This window comes from Echinops telfairi, unplaced genomic scaffold (genome assembly GCF_000313985.2).
Source record: "Echinops telfairi isolate 266 unplaced genomic scaffold, ASM31398v2 ScPeMD7_6;HRSCAF=24_0, whole genome shotgun sequence".
NCBI lineage: Eukaryota > Metazoa > Chordata > Mammalia > Afrosoricida > Tenrecidae > Echinops > Echinops telfairi.
This window is the reverse complement of record NW_022103902.1, coordinates 11,575,690-11,589,818: the sequence shown is the minus strand read 5'-3', so window position 1 is coordinate 11,589,818 and position 14,129 is coordinate 11,575,690.

Sequence of the window (14,129 nt, the reverse complement as noted above, 5' to 3'; positions counted from 1 at the left end):
GTCCATTTGTAGCTGCATGAAAGTGTAGGGGTGGAGTCCAACCTATCAATCACGTCACAGCCTGATGATGCCTCCTTGGGAATGTGGCCTTTTCATAAGAGAGACACTGGGACCTCCCGTCCACCGCCTCCAACCCCCCTTAACCTATACCTTCTACTTTCTTGGGTTCTGTGCTTGCCTCTGGGGGATAGCCCCATATGGGCCAATGAACCTGGGAGTTGTCAGCTCCCTGCCATGTCCCCACCAACCTTGGATCCATGTGATGCTGCACCCACAGACCTGTGATCTGCCTGCTTCCTGCTCACCTTTCTGCTTCGTCAGCCTGGAGCTATGTGAATCAGTAGAGGGCTTTCAAACGTGTAGACTTGAGTGGGACTGAGCTGGGGCACCTATTGATAGAAAATTATTTCTTGATATAAAACCCTTTTAATTTATACATGAGTATCATTTGTTTCATTTCTCTAGACAACCCAGCTGAACACAGGATCCCACTGTGATCCACAAGCTTTCACCTACCCAGTGTTTAAATGGTAGCTCTAATACACAATCTTATTGCTGCATAAAATTTTGAGGCAATCCAAGAGTAAAGTACAAGTGGCTACCATCGAAGAAGGTAAAAGAAACCAGTTATAATCTCACAAGTTCCAAAATTCCAGATGTGGTCTAGCTATCAATTTAGATTACAAAGGGAGTTCTCCCAAGGCTTACAGTTGATTCTTACATAAAGGATTGGAGTCAGGACAAGGATCTTGAGAAGCCTCTCCTTGAGCCAGACATACAAAGGGAGACAGGTGGTTGCTATGGAGATAGGAAGAAAGCACACTGAGAAGGTCCATTCCCTAGACCTGGCTGCACAAAATCTGCTCATGCTGATGATGGACCAAGAGAACTGAGATCCCTGCGTGAGCCTAACATCGAATAAGTAACAGCAGTCTACTACTGAGAGAGTGACAGGACCTTAAATAAGTGTCTCTGAAGCCCATGCATTCAGGGGCGAATGAAAGTTAGAGGTGAAGCAGGAACGCTAGCATCCCAGACCCTGCACTAATCATGCGCCCACTGCTGCAGGAATTTGATGTTTGTGACGCACTGAAGATAGGATCCCAACGGACCCACTGCCACTGAGCGGATTCCAGCTCAGAGTGACCCTGAACAACAGTAGAGCTGCCCCCTAGGATTTTCAAGGCCGTACATCTTAACAAGGAGCAGACAGCTTCACACTTCTCCCCAGGAGTAGGTGGCGAGTTTGAACCAACCGTCAACCGTGAGGTCAGCAGCTCATGATAGCAACACCAGAAAACTCAAACAGGCCTCTACTAATTTCTCTGATGTTTAGTTTTACCGGCACTGTAACGTTTAATAATTCTAAATCAAGCCTTGTGAGTGGTTTGGTCAGCCCAGGTGAAAAGCAAGTTCTAATTTGGGGAGAATCTTGCACCAAGATCAAACTTATTGCAGTCAGTTGAAGTGACTATAGCCAGGATGAATTACAGAAAAATTCATTTCCCCCCCCAAATATTACATGCTGGAACACATGTACAGGCAATTTCACTTTATGATTTTTTTCCCCTAAGAAAATCAATATGACATAGGCAACGTTAAATGCTAAGGTTATTTGTTTATTTTAAACAATATTTCCCTCGATTCTCAAGCACATCTTCCAGCAAACCTACCTGAAAACAGACATAAGAGGCTATAAAAATAGTTGAAGAGACAATTCACTTTTCAAGGTTAAATTTACTTATAATGGCTTTTTCTAATAAGTTCCTCTACTTTATATTCTGCATGCAAACAGAATAATAGAGTTAGAAAACAACCCAAATATGTTAACTACAATATAATTTCATCGTTTCATATTTGAGTTGCCCAAGATCCAACTCTACACTTAAATATAGCACATACTCAAAAGAGCAAAAAATTGTAATAACAATACTCATACTATTCCTCAGAATTTCAACTTAAAATATGTTAATTATCGAACCAAACTTGGAATTTATTATTACATTATATTTATTATTATATTGAATTCAATTTTTCTTAAAAAAAAACAAGCAGCTACCTCAAATAACTATTTTCTGTCTAACGAGTCATTTTGGGTGTAAGGCTAGTCTGCACTGTGAACGCTCACCTAGTTCACAGTGAGATTTAAAATAACGAACTAGTTCAAATGCAACTGATGATTTAGGTTTTTTAATGAACAGTAGAAAAAAACTTTAGCATATGGAAATCTCAACTCAATTTTCTTCATAAACTGTAAGATCTAGAAAACCAAACATAAGCAAGTTAGTTAAAAATTTTTTTTGTAGGTGACTGTTGTCCTAATTATTTATAGCAGAGCTTTGTTGCAAGACTGATTTTTCAGTGTTTCAAGCAACAGTTAGATTAGAAACTCAAATATCCATTCCCTCTGTTCTATTTTCAGACATAAGATCTTACCAAATACAAGCTTATAGAACTATACTCTCTGCCTTCTTCATGTCTGCCTCCTTTGCCAAGATTTAAAAAAAAATATCTTTCTTGTTTCTGATTATATCCCTTGAGATGTAAATAGTATAATCCAAATCGGAAGGAGGGAATGGTATCAAGGCTAAAGTTGTGAATGCCTGGTTTACAGAGGACCTTCGATGACAGTGAAAGTCCCAAGTTCATTTGCAGGGTCCACACATAGATTCAGCCTCTATTGAATCCCCTCTGATCACAAGTCAAGGGAGGCGAATAGCCTTGTTATTAGACAGAGCATTGTAAAGTTGATTATGGTAGACTTAGTCAGGTTAAATAGTAATATCTATTTGATCTCCCCTTTGACCCATTTAAAATTTGTTTCAATTGGAAAAAAAATCCTGTGGATTAAGCTTCTTGTGAATCCCGTCTGACTATAGACTAGGGATGAGAATAGGCTTGCTACCAGGCAGGGTGTATTAGAAAGTGGATTATTATAGGTATAGTTTGGTCAAAATTTAACACCTTATCATTTGATCTCCCTTTGGACCCATTTTAAAGTTTTAATTTTTAATGTTTCCTACTTTCTTTTTTGATTGAAGTTTTTCTCTGTTTTACTTTGTTATTGTTGTTGTTTGGGGTTTGGATATGTTTTTCTGTATATGACATCCAGGAGACGTAAATCTATCGAGATAGTAACTGGATTAATGGTTCCTGGGGCGTATGGCAGGGGAGGTTGGGGGGAAATGAGGAGCTAATAGCAATGAATCCAAGAAAGAAGAAAATGGATTGTGGTTATAATTACACAACTTTTTTTGATATGCTTGAACTGTTGAATTATATGATATGTGGATTATGTGCCAATAAAGAGAGAACTCTCGATCCTATTGTTAATGTATTTTAATTGTAGGAAAAACCTAATAGGCATTCATATTGTTTTGCAGGAACACTACCAGTTTCCTTAAGAATTAGTTTTCCTTAACTAATTAGTTAAGAATTAGTCCACAACTTCTGGACCGGAAGAACTTCAAAAAGTTCAGTGTAATCTGATTATCTAGCTGATTCTGTTACTTCCCCATTCTCACTGTCATTTTTTATAATGTTTTATCGTTTTCTAAGCACAAGAGTACTACTTGTTCATTAGCAAAATACCAATACTACAGAATATGGAGAATGAATGTCTTATAAGCTTCCCCCAAACAACCAGTCTTTACAGATTTGAGAAGGCTCCTTCAACTGTGGGTTGAATAACTGAACTGTGGGAGTCATAAATACTTGGGAACAATAAAAGGTTTCTGAACACCCAACAACCAAAAATTGGTTCAAAATCAAATACGTGACAAATCCAAGGTGTTTCTGGCAGCACTTGACAGTGCTGCAGATTTCTCAGGTGAGTAGGGGTCACTAGTGGAAAATGTTTAAAAGGCTCCTTGGTCAGAGCACTTACAACAACCAGCTGATCATCTGGGTTATGTGTAAAGTTAATGCTCCTGGAAAACTTGAATATTAGTAAGATTTCTAAGACCTTGCCATAAGATATGTGGCCCTACATTTAAAATCTAATTTTTACCCTTTCTTAGTCTCATCACATTTTAAGCATACTGTCCCCTCATAAATGATGAGAAGCACCATTCCCCATCAGCTGTAAAGAAGAGCTTAACTAAAAGACTGAAGCTGCTGTCAGTTTTGTTGCCCCCAAGGTTTTTATTTTGTTTAAATTTAGACATTGGCGCATTAAAATTATCTTTACTTTAACTTCCCTGTGTTCCTACAATATGTAATAATTATAGAGATAAGAATTTCTGATCTAAAGACAAAAGCTAAACTTCCAGTGACAATATGGGGAAAAAGTTAATGATTTTGGAGTAGCTAGATGACTTACGACACAAAGGCATACCTAATAAGAAATAATGGATCATTGAATTTCATCATAATTGAAGTTTTCTGCTTACCAATAGCTGCCATTTGAGAAGATGAACAGGTAGGACATAGATTGAGAGAAATTATTTGTAATAAAATACAAAATTATTTGTAAAGTAGTTCATAAGAAGTTTGTATAAAGGTAAAAGGATCGAATATACAGTCATAGTTTTGAAGTTGGTCCATTGGAAGGCTAACGGGCAAAGGAAAATAGAGTATTGGGCACGTTTTTAAGTGCTGAGTCGTGAGGTGTAGACCAGATATGGGGGAAAATGTCAAGAACTGTTTCGTTTTGTTTTTAAGAACTGGCTTTGATCTATTCCAAGACTGTTGCTATTGAACTACAAGTTATAATAGGTTCTGAAGGCAAGTAACACGGTAGCAAGGAATAACGAAGGGGGAAATTAAAACCAACCAACAAGAACAAATGCACTGCCATCTAGTCGATTCTGACTTATCGAAACCCTTTACCAACCAGCAGACCTGTCTCTGTGTGTTTCCAAGATTGTAACAATGGGAGGAGAAAGTCTCCTGTTTCTGCTGCGGAGCTTCTGGTGGTTTCGAACTGCCGATTTCGCGGTTCACAGCCCAACGTGTGACCACTACCCCACCAGGGCTCCTCGAAGAGAACATGCAGTCACTGGAGTGCTTTGGGAATGTCTGCTTTTTGGATGTAAGGAGATGAAACAGAGCTGGCGAAGAGAACACAAGTCAGCGCTGAAACGGTCTGACAATGAGGAACACTGCAGTGGGATACTGAAGAGATGATGCGCCTTACTGAGGAGAAAACGTGAACTAGGTACCAAGGCTTCTTTCTGTGGCCATGGAATATTGTAGTTGACAATGACCATAGAAGCAGGAGGGCAACTCGCCTATAATAAGTGTAATACAAGGGGGTACCCCCAAATGGATCCCCATTAGCTTTTTTTGATATGAAGGGGATAGTATATTTGGAGTTAATTCCACCAGGTCAGCTTTCTATATAGAGGTTCTGAAAAGATTCCTTACAGTGTGCAACAAAACAGGCCTGGTTGGTGGCAGAAGGGGGCTGGTTTTGCCACCATGACAATGCACCTGCTCAGGCAGCCATCTCAGTGCACCAGTTTTGGCAAGAAAAACAGCACGCCTCTCTGGCTCCACGTACTTTACTCACCTGACCTTGCTCCTTATGATGTCTTTTTGTTTCTGAATGGAGAGGGACATGAAAGGACAGTGATTTGACAATGACATAGAATAGGTGAAGAAAAACAAACTAAAAAACGAGGGAGGTGCTAGCAGCCATCCAAACAGATGAGCTTGAAAAGTGTTCCAAAACCTGCCATTCCATTTGCAGATTTGACAAATGTATCAAGTGTCAGGGAGAGTACTTTGAAGGTGATAAGGTCGTGTTGTTAAAAAAAAATTAAATACATAGCTTTGAAAAAAATTCCCTTATTTTGTACACCCTCATAAACACTTATTATATGCCTTCCATGGTTAGGTGTTCCTATCAAATCCTTGGTATTATTATGCCACCCTCATTGAGATAAAATATCTGATGTTTGAAGAAGTTAAATAATTCACCCCCAGGTCAGATAGCTTATGAATGGCAGAACTAGCTTCAAAATTCTATTTGATTCAAAAGTTAGCACCACTACCACCATACCATCCTAACACACCCAATAGACCTACGCTGTAAATAAAGTAGTATTGGTGGTCTGGAATACAAAGTCAGTTATTCCAGATAGATATTCATCTTTTGGTACTAGTTATTGAAAAGATTTCCTTGCTCCTGTTGAATTGTCTCATGGAAAATCACTTGACTGACTGTGTGTTGATTATGTTGATTTATGAATGGTCTATTCTAGTCCATTGATCTGTATGTCCATCTTTATATCAATATTACTGTCAGAAGACACATCTCCATGGTTATCTCCCATTTCTGCATGTCTTATGAGCAGAAGCACTTACCGCTTTTGTTCTGAAATATCTTCTAACGGGTAATTTTATAGCACACAGCCTTCAAAGATACAGTGTCTCCCTCCCAAATAAGGCAGGCTTGTTTACTGTTCAATATAGTAAAGAAACTGTTCCCTCCTGGGGAGAAGCTAAGTAGACTTATTGCTTACCATGAAAAGATGTGGATTCCCTAAAGTCAGGGTTCCTTTTCTATAATGCATATGTATAGATGTCATCTGGCTCTAAGTATTCTATTTCATCGCTTCTATTGGTACTTAGTTATATCTCTGTTTTATTCCTTTATTTGTTTAGTGGTTCCTTTAGGATTTGCAGTGTACATCCTTATCACAATCTACCTAGAATTAAAATAATAGCACTGGGGATATAAGTCCTCTTCTTAAAATCTCCAATGAATGTTAATATCTTTCATGATAAATGGCAAACACTTAACCTTGCTATTCAAAGCTGCTAGTTATCTGGTCCTATTAGTTATAATCTTGCAAGCCTGCCACTTGCACCCTATCATAGTTCCCAACCACACTCCTTTAAGTTCCCAGAATTCCCCATACCCTCTGATCTCTTTATACTTTCCCTATTTTTCACGCTTTTCCTATTCATTGTCCCCTCTTCTCTAGCTGATTATTTTCTTTGTATTATTTAGACATCATCATTCTTTGGGAACCCTCCTTTTTCTGATGCCAAAGCACACATCTTTACTTTGAATTAAGAGCTCTTTTTCTGAGTTTATATGATAGCACTCTATGATAATGTGTAGCATGAATATTGTAAAGTTATTCTATATTTTTAAAAAGTTCTGTCTACCTCTCATTATGTACTCTGAGTTCATTTAGAAAATGAATTTTACTTTTGTTTGAGATACTAAAAAATTATTTTAAAAAAAGTTTTTTGAATGAATGAATAAAGCATGATCCAATTGCTGTTCACAATAAGGATTAAAGCTTTTTAAAAAGAGGTTAAATTATACTTCATGTACACTGCTAAAAAATGTGGAGAGTATGTAATATGATTTAACATTATTTTATCAAAATCGATTTATACTTAAAAGATACATATGCTCCGTCATACAAAAATCTTTTTAATCCAGTATAATACTCACTAGCAAAGTTTGTGCAATGCAGTAAATTATTTAATAGCTCTTTAGTCATAGCCTTTGTTGCTCCCACCAAAGGAGCTTCGTTTTCCTGATGAGTCTCAGTCAGAAGGTGGGGGAAGATACTCTTTGGATTATATAATTCAGGTGTGAGTGATTGTTAACAGATTTAATTGTGGTTGTCATCCTGGTGGGTATAAAATCTGTCATCTCAAAAGCGAGATGGGAGACTCTGAGTACCAGCAAGAGGGAAGAGGCAGGCGTGGAGAGAATCCACCAGATTCCCCCCAATCCCTAGTCACTGAGCCTTCTTGATCCAGGAGGTGGATTTGATGGCCTAGCTCTTGTGCCTTGGTCTGTTAACCACACGGTCCTCAGGCCAAAACCACCAGCCGTTCTGTGGGTGATAAATGGGGCTTTCTACTCCCAAGTTACAATCTCACATGTTTTTTGAAAATGATGATAGAAACATATGTACAAACAAATGTGCATGATGCAATTGATGTGTGGATTGTTATAAGAGCTGTAAGGGTCCCCAATAAAATGATTTATAAAAAATAAAATAAAAGAGTTACAATCTCGGAAACTCACAGGAGCAGTGCCGCCTTGTTTTACAGGGTCACGACGAGTCGCCATCAACTTGGTGGCAGTTAAATGTATTTTTACCGACAGTGAGGAAAACTATGTTGTTAAAATTGAAGATCATTTTAAAAATTAGGTAATCAGACAGAACCACACAAAATTGTCAAACAGTTTGATAGGGATAGAGCAGATTTTTCTCTTAAAGGTTTGTCCAAATTTCCATTCACATAAATTCATCTCCTTCAAGACAGGAGGTTCCGGACATTTGACCAGGGACCTACAAGTCTTGACCCATTGTTAACTGCTAACCCCCTGTAGTCTCAGGCATTAATAGGAACCATTTGTTAGCTGTCATGATCTGGTGCCTGCACTTAAATGGACAAAGTAAGAAGTGAAGAGATTTGCCTTCACTTTTAATAAGATATACTAAAGAGTGTATAGGTAGTATTCAACCCCAGGCCTACATGACCGTTTAGTATCTCACTAAACTGTACTGCCAGTCCCTTTGTGCTATTGCGGTATAGATTGCTGTTACACTAGCTCACTTTTGTTGATAACTGCTAACTGCAGATACATTACCTGCTGTAACTCTATTTTTCCTGTTTTAGAACAATGCTTTCTTACCTGTTTATAATAAGTCCCCACCCCTATTTCAGTTTTCTGATTACCTCTGAAAACCACTTCTTATGGTGGATAATAAGAAGAACTTCTCTGTAATAAAAATGCTTAATACTTACACAATATTAAGAGACATTTTTAATAAAAGCAGAGGCCTTACAAAGTCTTTTGAGCTGCTTGAAGAGATGTGTAATATGACAACAAGTGATCAAGTGGTTGAATGTATTTTTCATAATCGCACCAGTTTCCAATGGCATCCCTTGGTAACAGTTTGTTCAGTCAGGCTTAGCATAAGCCAATATACACATTTGTAGAAAAATGAGGCTCAGCTACTTTGAGAAAACTGGCATATTTTAGATAGAAATGCCAAGAAATTTAATTTTCTTAATAATTAGTTTCAAAAATGACATATTCTGGAGAAAAATGTTCATTACCCACCCTTCTACTGCCTTATGTTGCATCTATTACACCAGATATTGAGTTACATAAAATGGGCAAAAATAAGAAAAGCAGCTAATGTCAATAGTTATAGCTCATATTTTTTTCCCATTGACATATGAGGCAAGTTGTCTTAAAGGTCATTAGCTGCATGCTTTACAGATAAATCATACAACTGTTGCAGTTTGGCTTGGCAGCACTACAGCATATTAGAAAGCTGTGACCCAAAGTCTAAAAGTGTCCTTAAAGCCCTAGAAAATTTGAAGCTACAACAGGATTTGTTCCATGTTTTCTTTTTATAAAATTGAACAATAGCAATTCCTGGCCCTTTTACCTCTTCAAACATAGCTACAAAGATCCCTTTCTTGGACTAAAGAAGCACATCTGTTCATGTACAACAGCCAAGAATTGTACCTGTACATGGGGCACTTTTTTTGAACATCAAGAGAATAGTAAGAAAGTTTTGAGAAATATGCATGCTTGTTATGTGAGTTAGTTAATTGTGCCAACCTGGCCGATAATCACATGTGGGGCTAATTGAAAGGCAGAGGGATAAACGGGTGGTGAGCCTCACCTTTCTAGGTCTTGGGTCTCTTGCTTTGTGATGGTGGCACCAGGTGCAGCTGCCTTAGCAGTTCCCTGCTTCAGCTTGCAAGATTGACTTCCTACAAGACATCCCCAAGGAGAAGCCACATGGACCTAGACCGATGCAGCCCTGGGTGCTGGAGCAGCCGTGTGGAGACCCCTGCTAGTGCTGAGCTGCTTATCCGTTCACTGACTCAGCTTTCCTCCTGCAGTCGGCAACTTTGCCTCTGTTTTGTGAGGTGGAGGACTTTGTGAGGTGGAAGACTTTGGGTGAATGGATTAATGTTGGACTTGTGGGCTTGGGCAGCATTGGGTTGGGATGTTTTCGTGATGCACACTTTCTTTACATAAAACTCTTATACATGAGTTGCTGTGGATTTGTTTCTCCAAAGTACCTAGACTAATGCATTATGCTAAAATTTTTATACACAGGATTGAAGGGAAAAGTGAGACTACAAGGATAGATGTGTAATTTTAACAAAATATTTTAGAGTGGATATTATATATGATATATATAAATGATAATGTAATTCCAAATATCATCTGTATCTGTAGGTAAATAAACTGCAAAACAAATGAAAGTATTTTATTATTTTTCCAACAGCTTTATTGACACATACTTTATATATCATACAATTGAAGAGTTCAATCGTTCAATCTTATCAAGGGGCAATTGTACAATCACCACTACATCCATCCTAGAGCATTCCCTTTCCCCCTGGCTGAATCGCCCCCAAAATGAACTTAGCAATCATGATCAGCTCCGGTGCTCCCTTCCTCCTCCTCCTCCTCCTCCTCCTCCCCCCCGCCTTCCTCATTTACTCCAGAATACCCCTTTCCTTCCCTAATGGCCATCGCCCACCCCATCCCACATATCTTGTAACAGCTTGTATAAATTATTATTATACTTATCATTATACATTCACTCCTCCTGTGCATCACAGCTGGGAAACCCCACAGAAAACAATGAGAAACTAATACTAAGGAGGTAAGGATAAGATCATATTAGTATAAAGACAAAAGTACAAATAATGGATCCGTGGAAAAAGGCTCCATCAACATTCAAAAAGCCACGGAAGAAACTTCTGTCATGGAACAACTAAGAGATGCTTGCACCCAGTACAAATTCAGGTTGTGGACTAGCCAAGTATTGAGTTCGATCTAGCATAATCATAATGACGATGGTCTCTGCCTGTGAGCAGGGCTATAGTGGGTCTGCCAGCAGCTCAGTCTGACTATGTATATACATTGCTGATGGGTTTTGGGCTCCCACTGTCCTCCAGAGCCTTCGACAATTGAGTGTTCATAATTTTAACTCTGATACTTTTTTCTTCACCATAGTTGAGTTTTGTAATTGTTTTCTTTGGATAACACAAGCTAGTGTGCTGCTTCTGTGTGGACTTAGTTGATTCACTTCTTAGATGGCTGCTTGTTTGAACAAAAGCCTTTAAGACCCCAGTCACTATTCTTATTGATTGCTGAAATAGCTATCTTTCTATTTTCTTTACCACACTTTGCTGCAGCACCCTTATCTTCAGCGATCATTTCATGAAGTAGAGTATCGAGCAGGGACATGATATAAGAGCTAATTGTTCTTAAGTTGGGTCTAGGAATTAGTGAGGGCCCGCATGAGTGAAAGTATTTTAGGTGTTATGTGTGCTGATGGAGAGGAGAAGGAACTTTAGAAATAGATCAATACTAAACGTAAACATTGGTGAAAAATGTTATGGAATTTGGAGTTCTTATTTCATCACAAATTGATGCAAACTTTTAGACATATATTTTTTTTTTAGTTCCTTGAGTCCAAGATACTGTCTCCTTTCTACAGGCCCAGAGTCTAGATTTTTCAACTAAGGTTAGACAATATCATGAAATCTGACTGATAAACAATTATATTGCTTCTTGTTGGTAGCATTCATGTGTGAATATTACTCATCCTTAAATATGAATGACCCCCCCCAAAATTATCAGACATTTGAGAAATTCTTCCATCATGAAAGTGAACAAAACAAAGATAAGGAATTTGATATAAAAGAAATAATCTAGAAATCAGAGGAAATTAAAATTATTCATACCTGAGAAAATTGAAATGATGCCATTCTCATAAAATTAAAAAATTAAATGCTAATGAATTAAATGACCAAAACTTAAGAATGAAGTTTTAGAGAGTGAAAAACATGATAAAGGAAATTAGGAAAAAAATAAATAATTCAATTGGTTAGAAAATAAAACCAAGGAAATAGTACAAAAAAATCAAATAAAAGAACATGTATATGTATGTATATATAAACTTAAGAAATTAGAAGCAATTCAGCAGTTTTATTGTTCAAATGGCACAATCCAGAAAGAAAGTATAATTAAATGGGGATAAAAATGAAATAATATACAAAAAGGCCCATAGTCAATCCTCACTGTGTTTGGTTGCAGGGTAGGCTGGAGACAAGGACAGTTATTTCATTCTAAATCTAAAAACTTGTGTGCACATAGTAACTTGATGAACATAAATATCAATGATTAATTATTGAACATTAGGCTATAATTTATTTGCAACAAAAGGCCCAGTCTTTTTTATTTTGATGTCTAACATATCTACCCTTAAGGTATCTGGTAACATAAAGAAAAAAGAGCACCCTTTCTTTGACCCTTAAATTTTAGCTATTCTATAAATTGAGGTTCTCTGCAATATCTGCGTGGGCACACAGACCATTGTGCCAGAGAGAAATACAGAGAAAAGACCCTTCTTTTCTTAAATATTCCTTCACACTCAGCATCAATATGCCCAGGGTCAAGAGCTTAAAAGTCCTTTTTGACAGTAATCTTTATTTCTTGCTCCTTCTGTTTCCCAGAGGAAAACTTTCTCCTAATACTTCTGGCCTTTCTCTATCCTTTACTGTCTCTGTTTTAGTAACAAACAAACAAAAACACAACAGAAAGACATCATCTTATTGATTAGTCTGAGAGAGGAATGCGTATCTTCTGTACAATCAGGGAGAACACTACTTGAAGGGTATCGATACATTGTGCAGTTCCTTCATCCTGTACCAGGTCGAATGTATCGTTTACAGAAAGGCTCTTTTATGGGAAATCCGCATGTTGATCCAGTGTGTCAGTCGGGTTGACTAGAGAAACAAATTCATAGACACTCGTATGTGTATAAGAAAGAGCTTTATATAAAAGAGCAATTGTATATTAAAACAACATCCCAGCCCAGTCCAGATCAAGTCCATAAGTCCAATATTAGCCCATACATCTGATACTAGTCCATCATTCTTTAGATTCACCCAGCACATGATGCAAATGAAGGAAGATCACAGTCCAGTGGCTAGAAGGTCTTGTGGATCCAGTGAAAGTGGAAGCATCTCAATGCTAGTGCGGGTCTCCACGTGTCTCCTCCAGCTCTCCGAGTGTCTCAACAGCAGGAAAGGGAAGGCAGAGAGCGTGTGTGTCCTGCTTCCAAGGAGGAAGACAGGAGTTCCCAGAATCCTCAGGAGAAGGCCGTGGGCACACAGACACATTATTAACTATGATCTGATGGACAGGCTAGACTCCACCCTTTCGCTCAGGTTGACAAGAGATTATGTAACTGCCATATGTAGCCAGTGATCACATAGGGCCTGCATTGATTATTGGTTTCATTTAACTTCCATTTATTGTTAGTGTTTATTGAGAAACAATCTAATCCAACACACCTATCTAGGTATGGCACTTTCAGTTGTCTCAATTCTCCCTTGCAGCTTGATTTTGTTGTTGGGTGCTATCAGTTGGTTCTGATTCAAACCTTTATACAAGAGAATGAAACACTGCAGGGTCCTGTGCCGTCCAAAACTGTGTGCCACTTTTGCCATCACTGTATCCATCTATGTTGTTGAGAGTCTTCATATCCAGCTGATATCCTAAAAGGACTGTCCAGAGTCCATGAGACCAAGTCTTATCTTTGCTTCTGAGGGGCACTGTGGTTGTACTTCTCCCAAGACACATCTCTTCATTCTTCCAGCAGTCTATTGTAGACGGGTATTTTCCCACTCCATATTTCAGAGGCGTTATTTCTCTTTCAGCCTTCCTTATTCATTCTCCAGCTTTCATGTAAATAGAGGAGTCGGTTGAAAATACCATGACTTGGTTCAGGCATTCTTTAGTCGTCAAAGTAAGATTCTTTTTAAAACATGCTAAAGCACTGTCCCCCCAAATGCATGATACTTCCAGCTGAAGGAAAGGGGGATTGGAATAATCCAAGGGAACTGCAACAGCAGCAGATGCTTACACCTTATCCTGGATTACGGGTTATGCTGGCAAGGTTTCTTAAAGCTTTCCTGTTCAAGACTCCTTTTTGCCTGAGAAATTTGCAACACCGACAAGCGCTGCCAGAAATACCCTAGAGTTATTATGCATTTGATTTTAAGTTAATTTTTGGTTTTTCCATGTTCAGTCACATTTTACAGAATGTTTTTGGTGTTTGCATCTTCAGTAGCATTGTTTTTCTACACCCATATTCAGTTAC